This window comes from Galeopterus variegatus, unplaced genomic scaffold (assembly GCF_000696425.1).
Source record: "Galeopterus variegatus unplaced genomic scaffold, G_variegatus-3.0.2 Scaffold5370, whole genome shotgun sequence".
Taxonomy (NCBI): Eukaryota; Metazoa; Chordata; class Mammalia; order Dermoptera; family Cynocephalidae; genus Galeopterus; species Galeopterus variegatus.
In genome coordinates this window covers 84,773-96,342 of record NW_007731481.1, presented here as the reverse complement: position 1 = coordinate 96,342, position 11,570 = coordinate 84,773, and positions in this window count along the sequence as shown.

Here is an 11,570-nt window from a genome sequence, read left to right as displayed (position 1 = left end):
GAAAAATCTCTATAATGAGAAATACAAACCACTCCTGAGAGAAATTAGAGAGGATACAAGAGGATGGAAAGATATCCCATGCTCGTGGATTGGAAGAATCAACATAGTGAAAATGGCCATACTACCCAAAGTGATATACAAATTCAATGCAATCCCAATCAAAATTCCAATGACATTTTTCTCAGAAATGGAAAAAAACGATCCAGACATTTGTATGGAAAAACAAAAGACCACGCATTGCCAAAGCAACACTGAGCAAAAAAAAATAAAGCTGGAGGCATAACACTACCTGATTTTAAACTATACTACAAAGCTATAATAACCAGAACCGTATGGTACTGGCATAAAAACAGACACACTGACCAATGGAATAGAATAGAGTATCCAGAAATCAACCCACACACCTACAGCTATCTGATCTTTGATAAAGACACCAAGCCTATTCACTGGGGAAGAGACTGCCTCTTCAGCAAATGGTGCAGGGAAAACTGGATATCCATATGCAGGAGAATGAAACTAGACCCATACCTTTCACCATAAACTAAAGTCAACTCAAAATGGATTAAAGAATTAAATATACACCCTGAAATAATAAAACTTCTTAAAGAAAATATAGGAGAGATAGTTCAGCAAATAGGTCTGGACACAGACTTCATGAATAAGACCCCAAAATGGGCAACCAATGGAAAAATAAACAAATGGGATTATATCAAACTAAAGAGGTCCTTCACAGCAAAAGAAACAATTAACAGAGTTAAAAGACAACCAACAGAGTTGGAAAAAATATTTGCAAAATATACTTCTGACAAAGGATTAATGTCCAGAATATACAAGGAACTCAAACAACTTTACAAGAAAATAACAAGCAATCCACTTAAAAAATGGGCAAAAGAGCTAAGTAGGCATTTCTCTAAGGAAGATATACAAATGGCCAACAGTCATATGAAAAAATGCTCAATATCACTCAGCATCCAGGAAATGCAAATCAAAACTACACTGAGATACCATCTCACCCCAGTTAGGATGGCTAAAATCCAAAGACTCTGAATAGTAATTGCTGGCAAGGTTGTGGAGAAAAAGAACTCTCATACATTGTTGGTGGGACTGCAAAATGTTGCAGCTTCTATGGAAAATGGTATGGAGGTACCTCAAACAATTGCACATAGATCTGCCATATGACTCAGCTATCCCACTGCTGGGAATATACCCAGAGCAATGGAAAGCATCAAGTCGAAGGTATACCTGTTCCCCAATGTTCATCACAGCACTCTTTACAATAGCCAAGATTTGGAACCAGCCCAAATGTCCATCATTGGATGAGTGGATACGGAAATTGTGGTATATCTACACAGTGGAATATTACTCAGCTATAAAATCGAAAGAAATTCTGCCACTTGCAACAGCATGGATGGACCTAGAGAGAAGTATTTTAAGTGAAACAAGTCAGGCACAGAAAGAGAAATACATGTTCTCACTTATTGGTGGGAGCTAAAAATAAATAAATAAATTCACACGCAGACACACACACAAAAAAACCGGTGGGGGAGGGAGAAGGCTTAACCATTCAACTCCTTGAAGTTGATATGGCAAGCAAACAGAAAGGACATTGTTGGGTGGGAGGGGGTAGAGGGAAGAGGGAGGAGGGTTTTGGTAACGGGCCACAATAATCAACCTCATTGTATATCGACAAAATAAAATTAAGAAAAAAAAAAGAATATAAGTGGCAAAAAAAAGTAATAAAAATAAAATAAAATAAAATATTTTAAAATTTCTCTTGGGATGTCTCCTTTGACCTGTGTATTATTCAGTAATGTGTTGTTTAATCTTTGTGTATTTGGGGATATCCCAGCTATCTATATGCAATTGATTTCTAGTTCAATTCCACTATAGTCTGAGAGTAGATATTGTATGACTCATATTCCTTTAAAATTGTTAAAATGTGTAAGATGTGTTTTTTTTTTTTCCTTTTTGTATTTTTTCATGTCCGGCAATGGATCGCAACCCTCAGTGTCATGCCCGTACAGGACTGGACTGGCAACAGGATCACAACCCTCGGTGTTGCGTCCGCACCTCACTCAGCCAGTGAGCGGGAACCGGTCTGTATGTGGGATCCGAACCCTCAGCAGAGTGCCGCCGCGCTCCCAAGCGGCGCACTGTAGCAGTGCGCCACCGGGCTGACCCTAAGATGTGTTTTATGGCCTAGAATGTAATCTATTTTGGTCAATGTTTCATGTGAACTTGAGAAGAACGTGTATTCTGCTTTCCTTCCATCAAGTCCTCTATAACTGTCTATTATATCCATTGATTGATGGTGCTATTCAATTCAATTACGTTTTTACTGATTTTCTTCCTGCTGGATCTGTCCATTTCTTTTTCCTTTTTTTTTTTTCCTGTGGGCGGGGGGCAGCTAGTCGGTATAGGAATACAAACCCATGGCTTTGTTATTAGAACACCATGGTCTAACCAACTGAGCTAACTGGCCAACATTGGATCTGTCCATTTCTGATAGAGAGATGTTGAATTCTTCAGCTGTAATAATGAATTCATCTATTTCATCTTGCATTTCTATCGGTTTTTGCCTCATGTTTCTTGACATTCTATTGTGAGGTACATATACTGTAGGGTTGTTATATCTTCCTAGATAATTAATCTCTTTACCATTATGTAATACTCCTCTGGATCTCTAATAATTTTCCTTGCTCTAAAGATGGCTTTGTCTGAAACTAACGTGGCTCTCTGGCTTTCTTTTGGATAGTGTTAGCATGGTATATTTTTCTCCATCCCTTTACCTTCAATCTATATATGTCTTTACATTTCAAATGGATTTCTTGTAGACAACATACATAAAGAGTACTGTGAAAAGTTAATGGACAGATTCACATTATCTTTTAATTGTATTTTTCCACAAAGGTTTTCACATACCCTCACATAGGTGGGTCTTCTTATTTTTTATTTTTTTCACTGGTAAGGGGATCGTAACCCTTGGCTCGATGTCGTCCACACCACACTCAGCCAATGAGTGCACCGGCCATCCCTATATAGGATGCGAGCTCATGGCCTTGGCGCTACCAGCACCACACTCTCCCAAGTGAGCCACAGGGCCAGCCCATAAGTGTGTCTTCTTTCTGATCTACTCTGGCAGTCTCCGGTTTTAACTCATGTATTTAGTGATATGTAAAGTGATTTTGGTATAGTTGAAGAGTATCTATCACATATGTGCTGCTGTTTTCTTCTCATTGCTCATGTTCTTTGTATTTTTATCTTCCACACTTTTTCTGCCTTGTATAGTTTTAACTGAGCATATTAAATGAATACATTATTTCTTCTTTCTTAACATATTCCTTATTTTCTTTATGCTTTTTTGAGTACTTTTCCTTCTGTTTGCAATGTGTATTTATTATTAATTCAAGTCTACTTTAAATTACAATATACTGCTTCATGTGCTATGAGAACACGAGTTCCTTCAGTTGCTTGTCAACACATAGTGTAATCTGTCTTATTTATTTTAAACATTCTGGTCGATTATGTAGTAATATCTAATTGAAAATTTAATTTGCGTTTCTCTATAGCTTTTGGATGCTGAGCACTTTTTCAAATGCCCATTGGCAATATTGATTCTTCAGTTATGAAGTTAGTTAGCTAGTTAGCTAGTTGATTTTGTATATAAAAGCTCACAGTGGGCTTTATTAAAAAACAGAAAAACAAACAAACAAACAAACAAAAATCATGTGTTAAAAAAGTTGTTGGTATGTGCAAAGAACTGTTTTACTTTGACCATTTGAAAATAAATTGGTGACCTAATTGTGAAGACCAAAAATTTTAAAGTTTGTATTTCCTTTCAGAAAGGGTGATTTTCTTGGAGAAATATAGTAAAAACATCAAAATCAGAAATAATGTTGATACATTAGGACTTTCTAATCCTTATTTACATTGCTGTTTCACCAGTAACTCTCAAAATATCCTTTATATCTCATTTGGAATTCAGTTCAGAATCTGGAATTACATGTTGCAACTAGGTATTATGTCTCCTTAGTTAACATCAGACTGGGATAATTTTTCAGTCATTACTTGACTTCCATGACATTTCTACTTTTAAGCGTATATATAGGCCCAATATTTATAAAATGTCTATCAATTTGAGCTTGTCTGATGTTTCCTAAGAATTTAATTTAGCTTACGCATCTCTGGAAGAAATATCACAGAGTAACACTTTTTCTTTTCATTTGTGGGTGACTAACAATTATAATCTGTTCAATTACAGATAATGTTCACTTGATTACTACGTTAAGATAGTGTATGGAAGCATTCTCCACTGTAAAATTATTCTCCTCAACTTTGTGATTTAGAGATATTTTGTGGATAGTTTCTTTGAAGTTCTGTATCTATTCCTCATAAGGTCCTTTTGCTGTTGTTTGAATTTTGTGATCATCTGTAAGGTATCTTTTTTATTATTAAAACATACTTAATTGTACGTATCTGTGGGATAGAGAGTTGAATGTCACTACCTGTGTGCTATATGTGATGCCCAAATCAGGATAATTAGTATATTCAGTATTGTACAGTATAATCATTTTTCAAGGCCCTTTCCCAATTTCTTCCTAACCCCTCCACTCCCTCCCCCTTTCCCACCTCTGGTAGCATCAGTTCTGTTCTCTCTTTTTGAAAGTTCAATTAATTTACTTTTTAAAAAAAGAAAAGATAGATACAACAATCATAGTAATTCTTTAAATTTCATCAAGTCTTCAAGTTACTCATTTACTTATCAATATCCATAAGGAATAATGGATTCAATTGTTTTTGATGGGTTATAATCCATTACTAGGATTAATTATTTTGGTCCTTGAATTGCCTCTGAATGGGAGGATTTTGTGCCCTTTTCCACAATCCAATCAATCCTTCAGCAATTCCTTATCTTTTCAGCAGAGTAAAATATTTTAGCTTCATTTTGTGCTTTTACTACCCCAGCTCGCCAATCAGCCATTTGTACGAGGACCCCTGTTCTTCTTTTTTGAAAATGTGGTTTAAGAGTCAAGTTCTTCATATTAGGTGTACTCATTGCTCTGAGAGTATCACAGGTTCCAGGCTAAAGAACAGAGATTAACAAATACAAGCCTTGTAGATATAATATGCACTTTGAGGGCAGAGGCTACAAAGTAACCTGTCTTTCTCAACAGAAAGAAATGGACTTTCTTGGGTTATTACCTGTCAAGGCAATCATAACTTGCAGCAACAGGTGAGAAGTTCTGAAGCAAATGACCCCATGACCTGTATAGATGAATAGGTGGAGACTTACAGGAAGGGAATCAAAGATTTAAACATCCAACAGCCTATGCTGAGTTATGGCGGCAATGTCATGATGTAAAGGCAGAATTTATTATTAAAAGGAAAGCAGAGGGGAAACAGTTGGAAAACTCTCAGCCTGACAATGTAAATAGTAAAAAGGTGTGTTTAGGAGAGGAACCAAACATGTAGAACAGTGACCCTTTGCTAAGGAAATCAAGACAAAAAGAAGGAATCATCAAGGGAACTGACGAAATACAATGAAGGCATTTCAGGAATTTTCAAGGCTGCCCTACCCATTCGAGGCCCAGAGATCTAGGGAAACAGAATGGTTTCAGGGTATAGGTTTGGGGGCCCTCTATAGACTTGCTTCTCAACACCACCTGAAGATGTTGCTCTCCACACCGCAGGTACTCCAGCTTGGCTAAAGTAGTCACAGGTACTGCTAGAACTCACTGCTTTAGAAGATACAAGCCAGAAGCCTTCCTCATGGTGTTAAGTCCACAGGCTCACAGAATGCCAGAGCTTTGGAGGCATTGCAGCCTCCACCCCAATTTCAGATGAAGTATGGAAAAGCCCAGAGGCCCAGCAAGAAATTTGTTACAGGGGCAGGGTCATAGAGGAGAGATTTTACTAGAGCAATGTTGAGTGGAAATGTAGGATCAGAGTTGCAGCAGAGAACTCCCTCTAGGGCCATGCCTAGTGGACCTGTGAAAGGGGCACTGCCACCGAGATGCCAGAACTGTAGAGCTACATTGTGAAACATCAGCCTGGGAGAGTTGAAGCATGGGCTGAGTTCAGGACTTGGAAGGCAATCTATAGGGGACAATATAGGAGTGGATTGCCCGTGGACTTGGAAGAGCAACCTCCCACCAGTGTGCAGAGGATGATGGGCATGGAGTTAAGGTAGATTATTCTACAGGTTCAATATTTAATTCCTGCCCTGCCGGGCTTCGGACTTGTTTGGGTCCTGTTAACCCTTTCTTTTTGCTGATTTCCCCATTTTGGAATGAGAAATTCTGTGTTATACCTACACCACCATTGTATCTTGGAAGAGGATAACTGATTTTTATTCCACAGATGGGAGTTTGGATCTTTTTGAGGTGGTGCCACAATGGGTTAAACTTTGGAGCTATGAGGAAGAAATGAGTGTATTTGTATGTGAGAAGGACAGGCGCTTTGGAGGACCAGGGTCAGAATACTGTGATCTGAATGTCCTCCCAACTTATGTTGGAACTTCACAAACAATATGGTGGCAGAAGTTTGGAACTTTAAGAGGTGATTGGATCTCGAGAACTGTAAATAGATTGATTAAGTCATGGAGTAATGGGTTGATGGTTTAATGGGTTTTCATGGGTGTGGTTCTGATTGCTTCATAAGCAGAGTGAGTGAGAAGATTAGCTCTCCTGCTGATGAAATTCTCACTGTATGATATCATTGCTGTAGAGCATCACCACCAAGAACTCCCTCACCAGATGTGCCCCCTGGACTGTGGACTTCCAAGCCTCTAAACTTTGAGAAATACGTTTCATTTCTTTATAAATTACCCAGTTGCCGCTAATCTATTATAAGCAGCAGAAATATAACAGTACAGTACAATAACAAATCACAAATTTGCTAGAGTAATTCAAAGGTATATTTGAGCAGACAGATCAAAGAATCAGAGCAATGTCCAGTCAAGGTGGCAGAATAGATGGTACTCGGCATCACCTTCTCCCAAAATAACACAAGTTGCAGCTACTAAAAAGCAACAACTGCCAATCTGGGATCGCTACAGATTAGGAGAAGAGGAGGAGAGACCTATGGAGTTCATGAAGGCAGGAGAATACAGATAAGAGAAAGAAAGGACCACTCTGGCCATTTCAAGCACCCAAAACCTCTAGACTGGCCCTGGTGAGCACACAGAGCAAAAGCTGGCTAAAGCCACATCTGTGCCCTTTGTATCAAGTTGGTTGGAGGCTGAAGAGGAAAAAATGCCTTGATGTCTCCCAGCCAGCAAGACTACTGCCAGCGTTCTCATTGACCCACATCGGTGTGAGGCCACAGACAACTGAAAAAAATGAGTCACAGATGGTGAGTCATTTAAAGGAACCCAATGCACAGCCACTGCATGGCAAATGTTTAGAGTGTGGGGGATATGGAAAATGGGTCCACGAGGGGAACATTGGTGTGCAGCATGGACAGCTGATCTGTTCTCCAATCAGCACAGGACCACTCAGTGTAGACTGGTCAGGAATATAGAACTGCTGGGAGTGCAGTTTGCAGAAAAGACTCATACCCAGACCAAGGTATGGTCTGGTTTCCACACAAGCCAGGTATTCTGGACCTCACAAGACAGAGAAGTGATTATAAGGTCAACAATTAAAACTTGGCTGCATAAAAAGCCTTCCCAAGAGAATCAGCAGCAAAGTGGCAATTTAGCTCAACCACAGGGCTCAAGTACAGGTTACCACAGGAAGATACCCCATTTTAGAAGTAAACAAAGAATGACAAATTAATCCCAGTGCAGAGTTTAAGTGGTGTGGGTAGCTAACAATCCAACAAAGAACTGAAAGAAAACACAGAAGACCATACATCAGAGACAAAGTTCTAACATTAACAAGTAAAGATCTAACACCACCAGAGAACACCTATAAAACCTAGAAGGACCAGAAGCCCCCCACAATCCCAAGCTGGGATCAGGGAAGGGCTGAAGGACTCATCCATGCTTCCCAATGTCTACATCCAGCCTAGCAACAACAACAAAGCTGTAGCTGTAAGCATCCTGAGCTTGTGAGTCAGGATGTGGGAGACCAGTGGCCTAGGCCATGCCCCCTCAAAGCCTTCATCCAGCCCAGCCATGACAGAGCTGCCACCAGAAGCAACCTTGGCTCCCCTGCCACAATGAGGGGGGTGCCATTGGCCTTGGCCATGCCCCCTCCCTCCTCTTCCCACCCTATTTCCCCTTCTTTTCCCTCTCCCCATCCCTCCCAACTGCCCCAAAACATCTTAGAATGTAAAAATAAATAAATAAATAAATGTTTAAAGAAAGAATCAGAGCAGATGAAGATAAGAAAATAGAAATTATTAACTCTAAGAAACAGAAAAAATATTCATGAAAGATAAAATGCCTATGGAACACTGTCAAGTGGACAAACTTCTATTTTGGGAGTCCCAGAAGGAGAGGAGAGACAGAGGCAGAGAGAATATTTAAAGAAATAATGGCTGAACACTCCCCAAATTTGATGAAAGTCATAAATATAAATATACTAGAAGTGGTTTCAGGCAAGATGGTGGAATAGATGGTCCCCAGTGTCACTCTTTCCCACAAATTAACCAATTTACGACTATAAAAATGTAACAACAACCAAGCTGGGGCCACTGGATCTCAGGGGAAGAGGAGGAGAGACCTATGGAATTCATGAAGATTTGAGAAAACACAATGAAAGAAAGAAAATCTGCTTGGAGTGTTTTTGGCCATGACTGCCTTAGGGCTGGAGTTGTTGAGTGCATGGAGCAGGAGCTGGCAGAAGCTGCAGCTGTGCCCTTCAGATGGAGTTGCTTAAATGCATCAGGGTGGATGAGGTCCTTGGTGGCCCTGAGGACAGCCAACCACTAACAGGGTTCCTGTGGACCCATGCAGGAGCCACGAACCAGAAAAACTGAAAAAGGGGAGCCATTCAGAGGCCAGTGTGTCATCACAAAGGACTGGCACAGGGCCCATCCCATGGGAAATGTTTGGAGCACGGGTGGTGTGGGAGTCAGGCCAACCACGAGAACACTGGGACACAGCAAGGACAGCTGATCTGCCCACCAGTCAGCACAGGAGCACTCAGAGGAGATTGGTTTGGAATGTAGAATTGAACGGGGTGCAGTTTGATGAAAAAATTCAGGCTCAGACCAGAGTGTATATACAACCCAGGTGTACCAGGTCTCTAGAAAGCCGGAAGTACCTATAAGGTCAACTGTTAAATGCTGAGCTGCACAAAAATCCTTCCCTAGGGAAACAGCAGCAAAGGAGAAATTTAGCACAACCACACAGCTCAAGTACTGGTTCCCACAAGAAGTGACCCCATTTTAGAAGTAAGCAAAGAAAATTAGTTCTGGCCCAGGCACACCACCAGTACCTTGGGGCCCACAAGGGGACCTAAGACATGGAGTGGGACTGGAACCCCACCCACAACCACTCACACCACAAGCACCTTGTGTCTCCACCTGGGGGCCCAGGGATTGGAGCAATTGACCAGATCCCTTGCCACAACTATGCACACCACCAGCACCTCAGGATCCCACCTGGGGGCTCAGGGCTTGGAGCTGGGTACTGGACAACTCACCCATTACCAGGCACATTGCCAGTGCCTTGGGGCCCTGCCTAGGGGTCTGGGGCATGAATCCAGGGACTGGACCCCAGTCCCACATCCAGACACACTGCCAGCACTTCAGGGCCTGCCCTGGGTCCTGGGTTATGGAGCCAGGCCATGGACCCCCTGCACAACCAAGCACACCACCAGCAGCAAGGAGCATGCCAAAAACATCACCTCTATGTGGGTGGCCCACCACAGCCACCACAGTAACCACGGCTGCCACAAAAGTAGCTAGAAATCACAACCACCATGCAGATGGTCCACCAGCCACTGGAGGGCATTGACACAAGGAGAGTGACCAGCAGAGACAAAAGAAAAGAAGAGGATGTCTTTTTCCACAAAGCCCATTCCAGAGTGACAGAAGAAGCAGCTGCTCTATTGTAATATTGCAGAACCTGAACACAACTCTCAGCATTGGACAGATCATCTAAGCAACAAATCAACAGAGTAACCATTACTCTTTCAGAGGAGAGAAGAAATCTAGGGTTATCTTACCACTGGTGGGAGGGGGGAGGGAGAGGAGGATAGGGAGAGATTGGACAAGGGGCATAAAGAATAAGTACAATTTGCAACAATATACATACTAGTAATATTGATTTGATCAACATATGCCAACATTGAATCCCCAAAATATGTATAATCAATTATGATTCACTAAATAAATAAATAGATAGATAGATAGATAGATAAACAAACATACTAGAAGCTCAACAAACTCCTAGTAAATGACCTCAAAGAGACTCACACCAAGAAACATTGTAATCAAGGTATCTGAAGACAAAAACAAAGAGGGAACCCTGAAATCCAGAAAGGAGAATTCACACAATTTTACTATTAGACTTCCTCAAAAGCACTGGAATACAACGTTATTATTTTTTATTTTTCAATTATGGAAAGGGAGACCTATCAGTTTCACAGCACTTAGGTGGCACTGAACTGGAATTTGAACTGAAATATTCTGATTCTCATTGCATTGCACTACACCTGTCAGATCAGCTAACTCAAGAAAAATTTTAGAAAAACAAAATCAAACTCCAGAAACATTAATTATTCTGAATTTACATCCCACACCACTGACTCTGTTCACATATGTGAACACATGTGCATGCGCACGCACGCACACACACACATTAAATAGAAGCTCCTTATTTCACTCCAAGGGTAAAAGAACCATAGGTGCCCCAGACAAGGGAAAAAAGATAAGACTTCTCCCTACTTCCATCACTGCAGAGGTGAAACTTGCTCAGTTTAACTGAGGGAAGAACCAATCTCAGGGAATTTAGTGGGAAGGGCTTGAGAAACTGGCATCTCCTATCTCCCAGTCACCTCTAGACACAGCTGTTTGTGTTACTTTTGACCTGTTATTGTCCAAAATAATAGAATAAAGTACTGCACAGCAAGGAAGGCAGGTTATGTACAGAACAAGATGTGCTCCAGTGGTGGATGGAAGATATGGACTTCATTAGATAAACCCATAGCATAGAAAGACCACAATATGCAGACCTGAATAGCAGACACCACTTACTGGTCATGACGATCCTTTCATCACTGGAATATATTACTATATTACATTAATATATCACTCATGATGATGCATGTATGAAGGAGTTTTGTATAAATCTATCATCATATGTGTTATAAATTGATTAGTACAGTTATATTTTTCTATTTATTTATATTTTTATGGTAAAATATATATATAACATAAGGATTGTCTTTTTAAGCATTTAAAACAAATAATTGTGTGGAATTAACTACATTGACAATTCTGTTTAGCCCTTTCCTCCATCTATTTACAAATCATATTCATCTTCCTGAACATAAACTCTACCCATTAAGCAATAACTTCTCATCAATCCCCTCCTCATTTCTGGTAACCTCCAATCTACTTCTGCCTTGAAATTTTTTTTTCCTTTTTTTTTTTTTTTTTTTTTTTTTTTTTTCCGT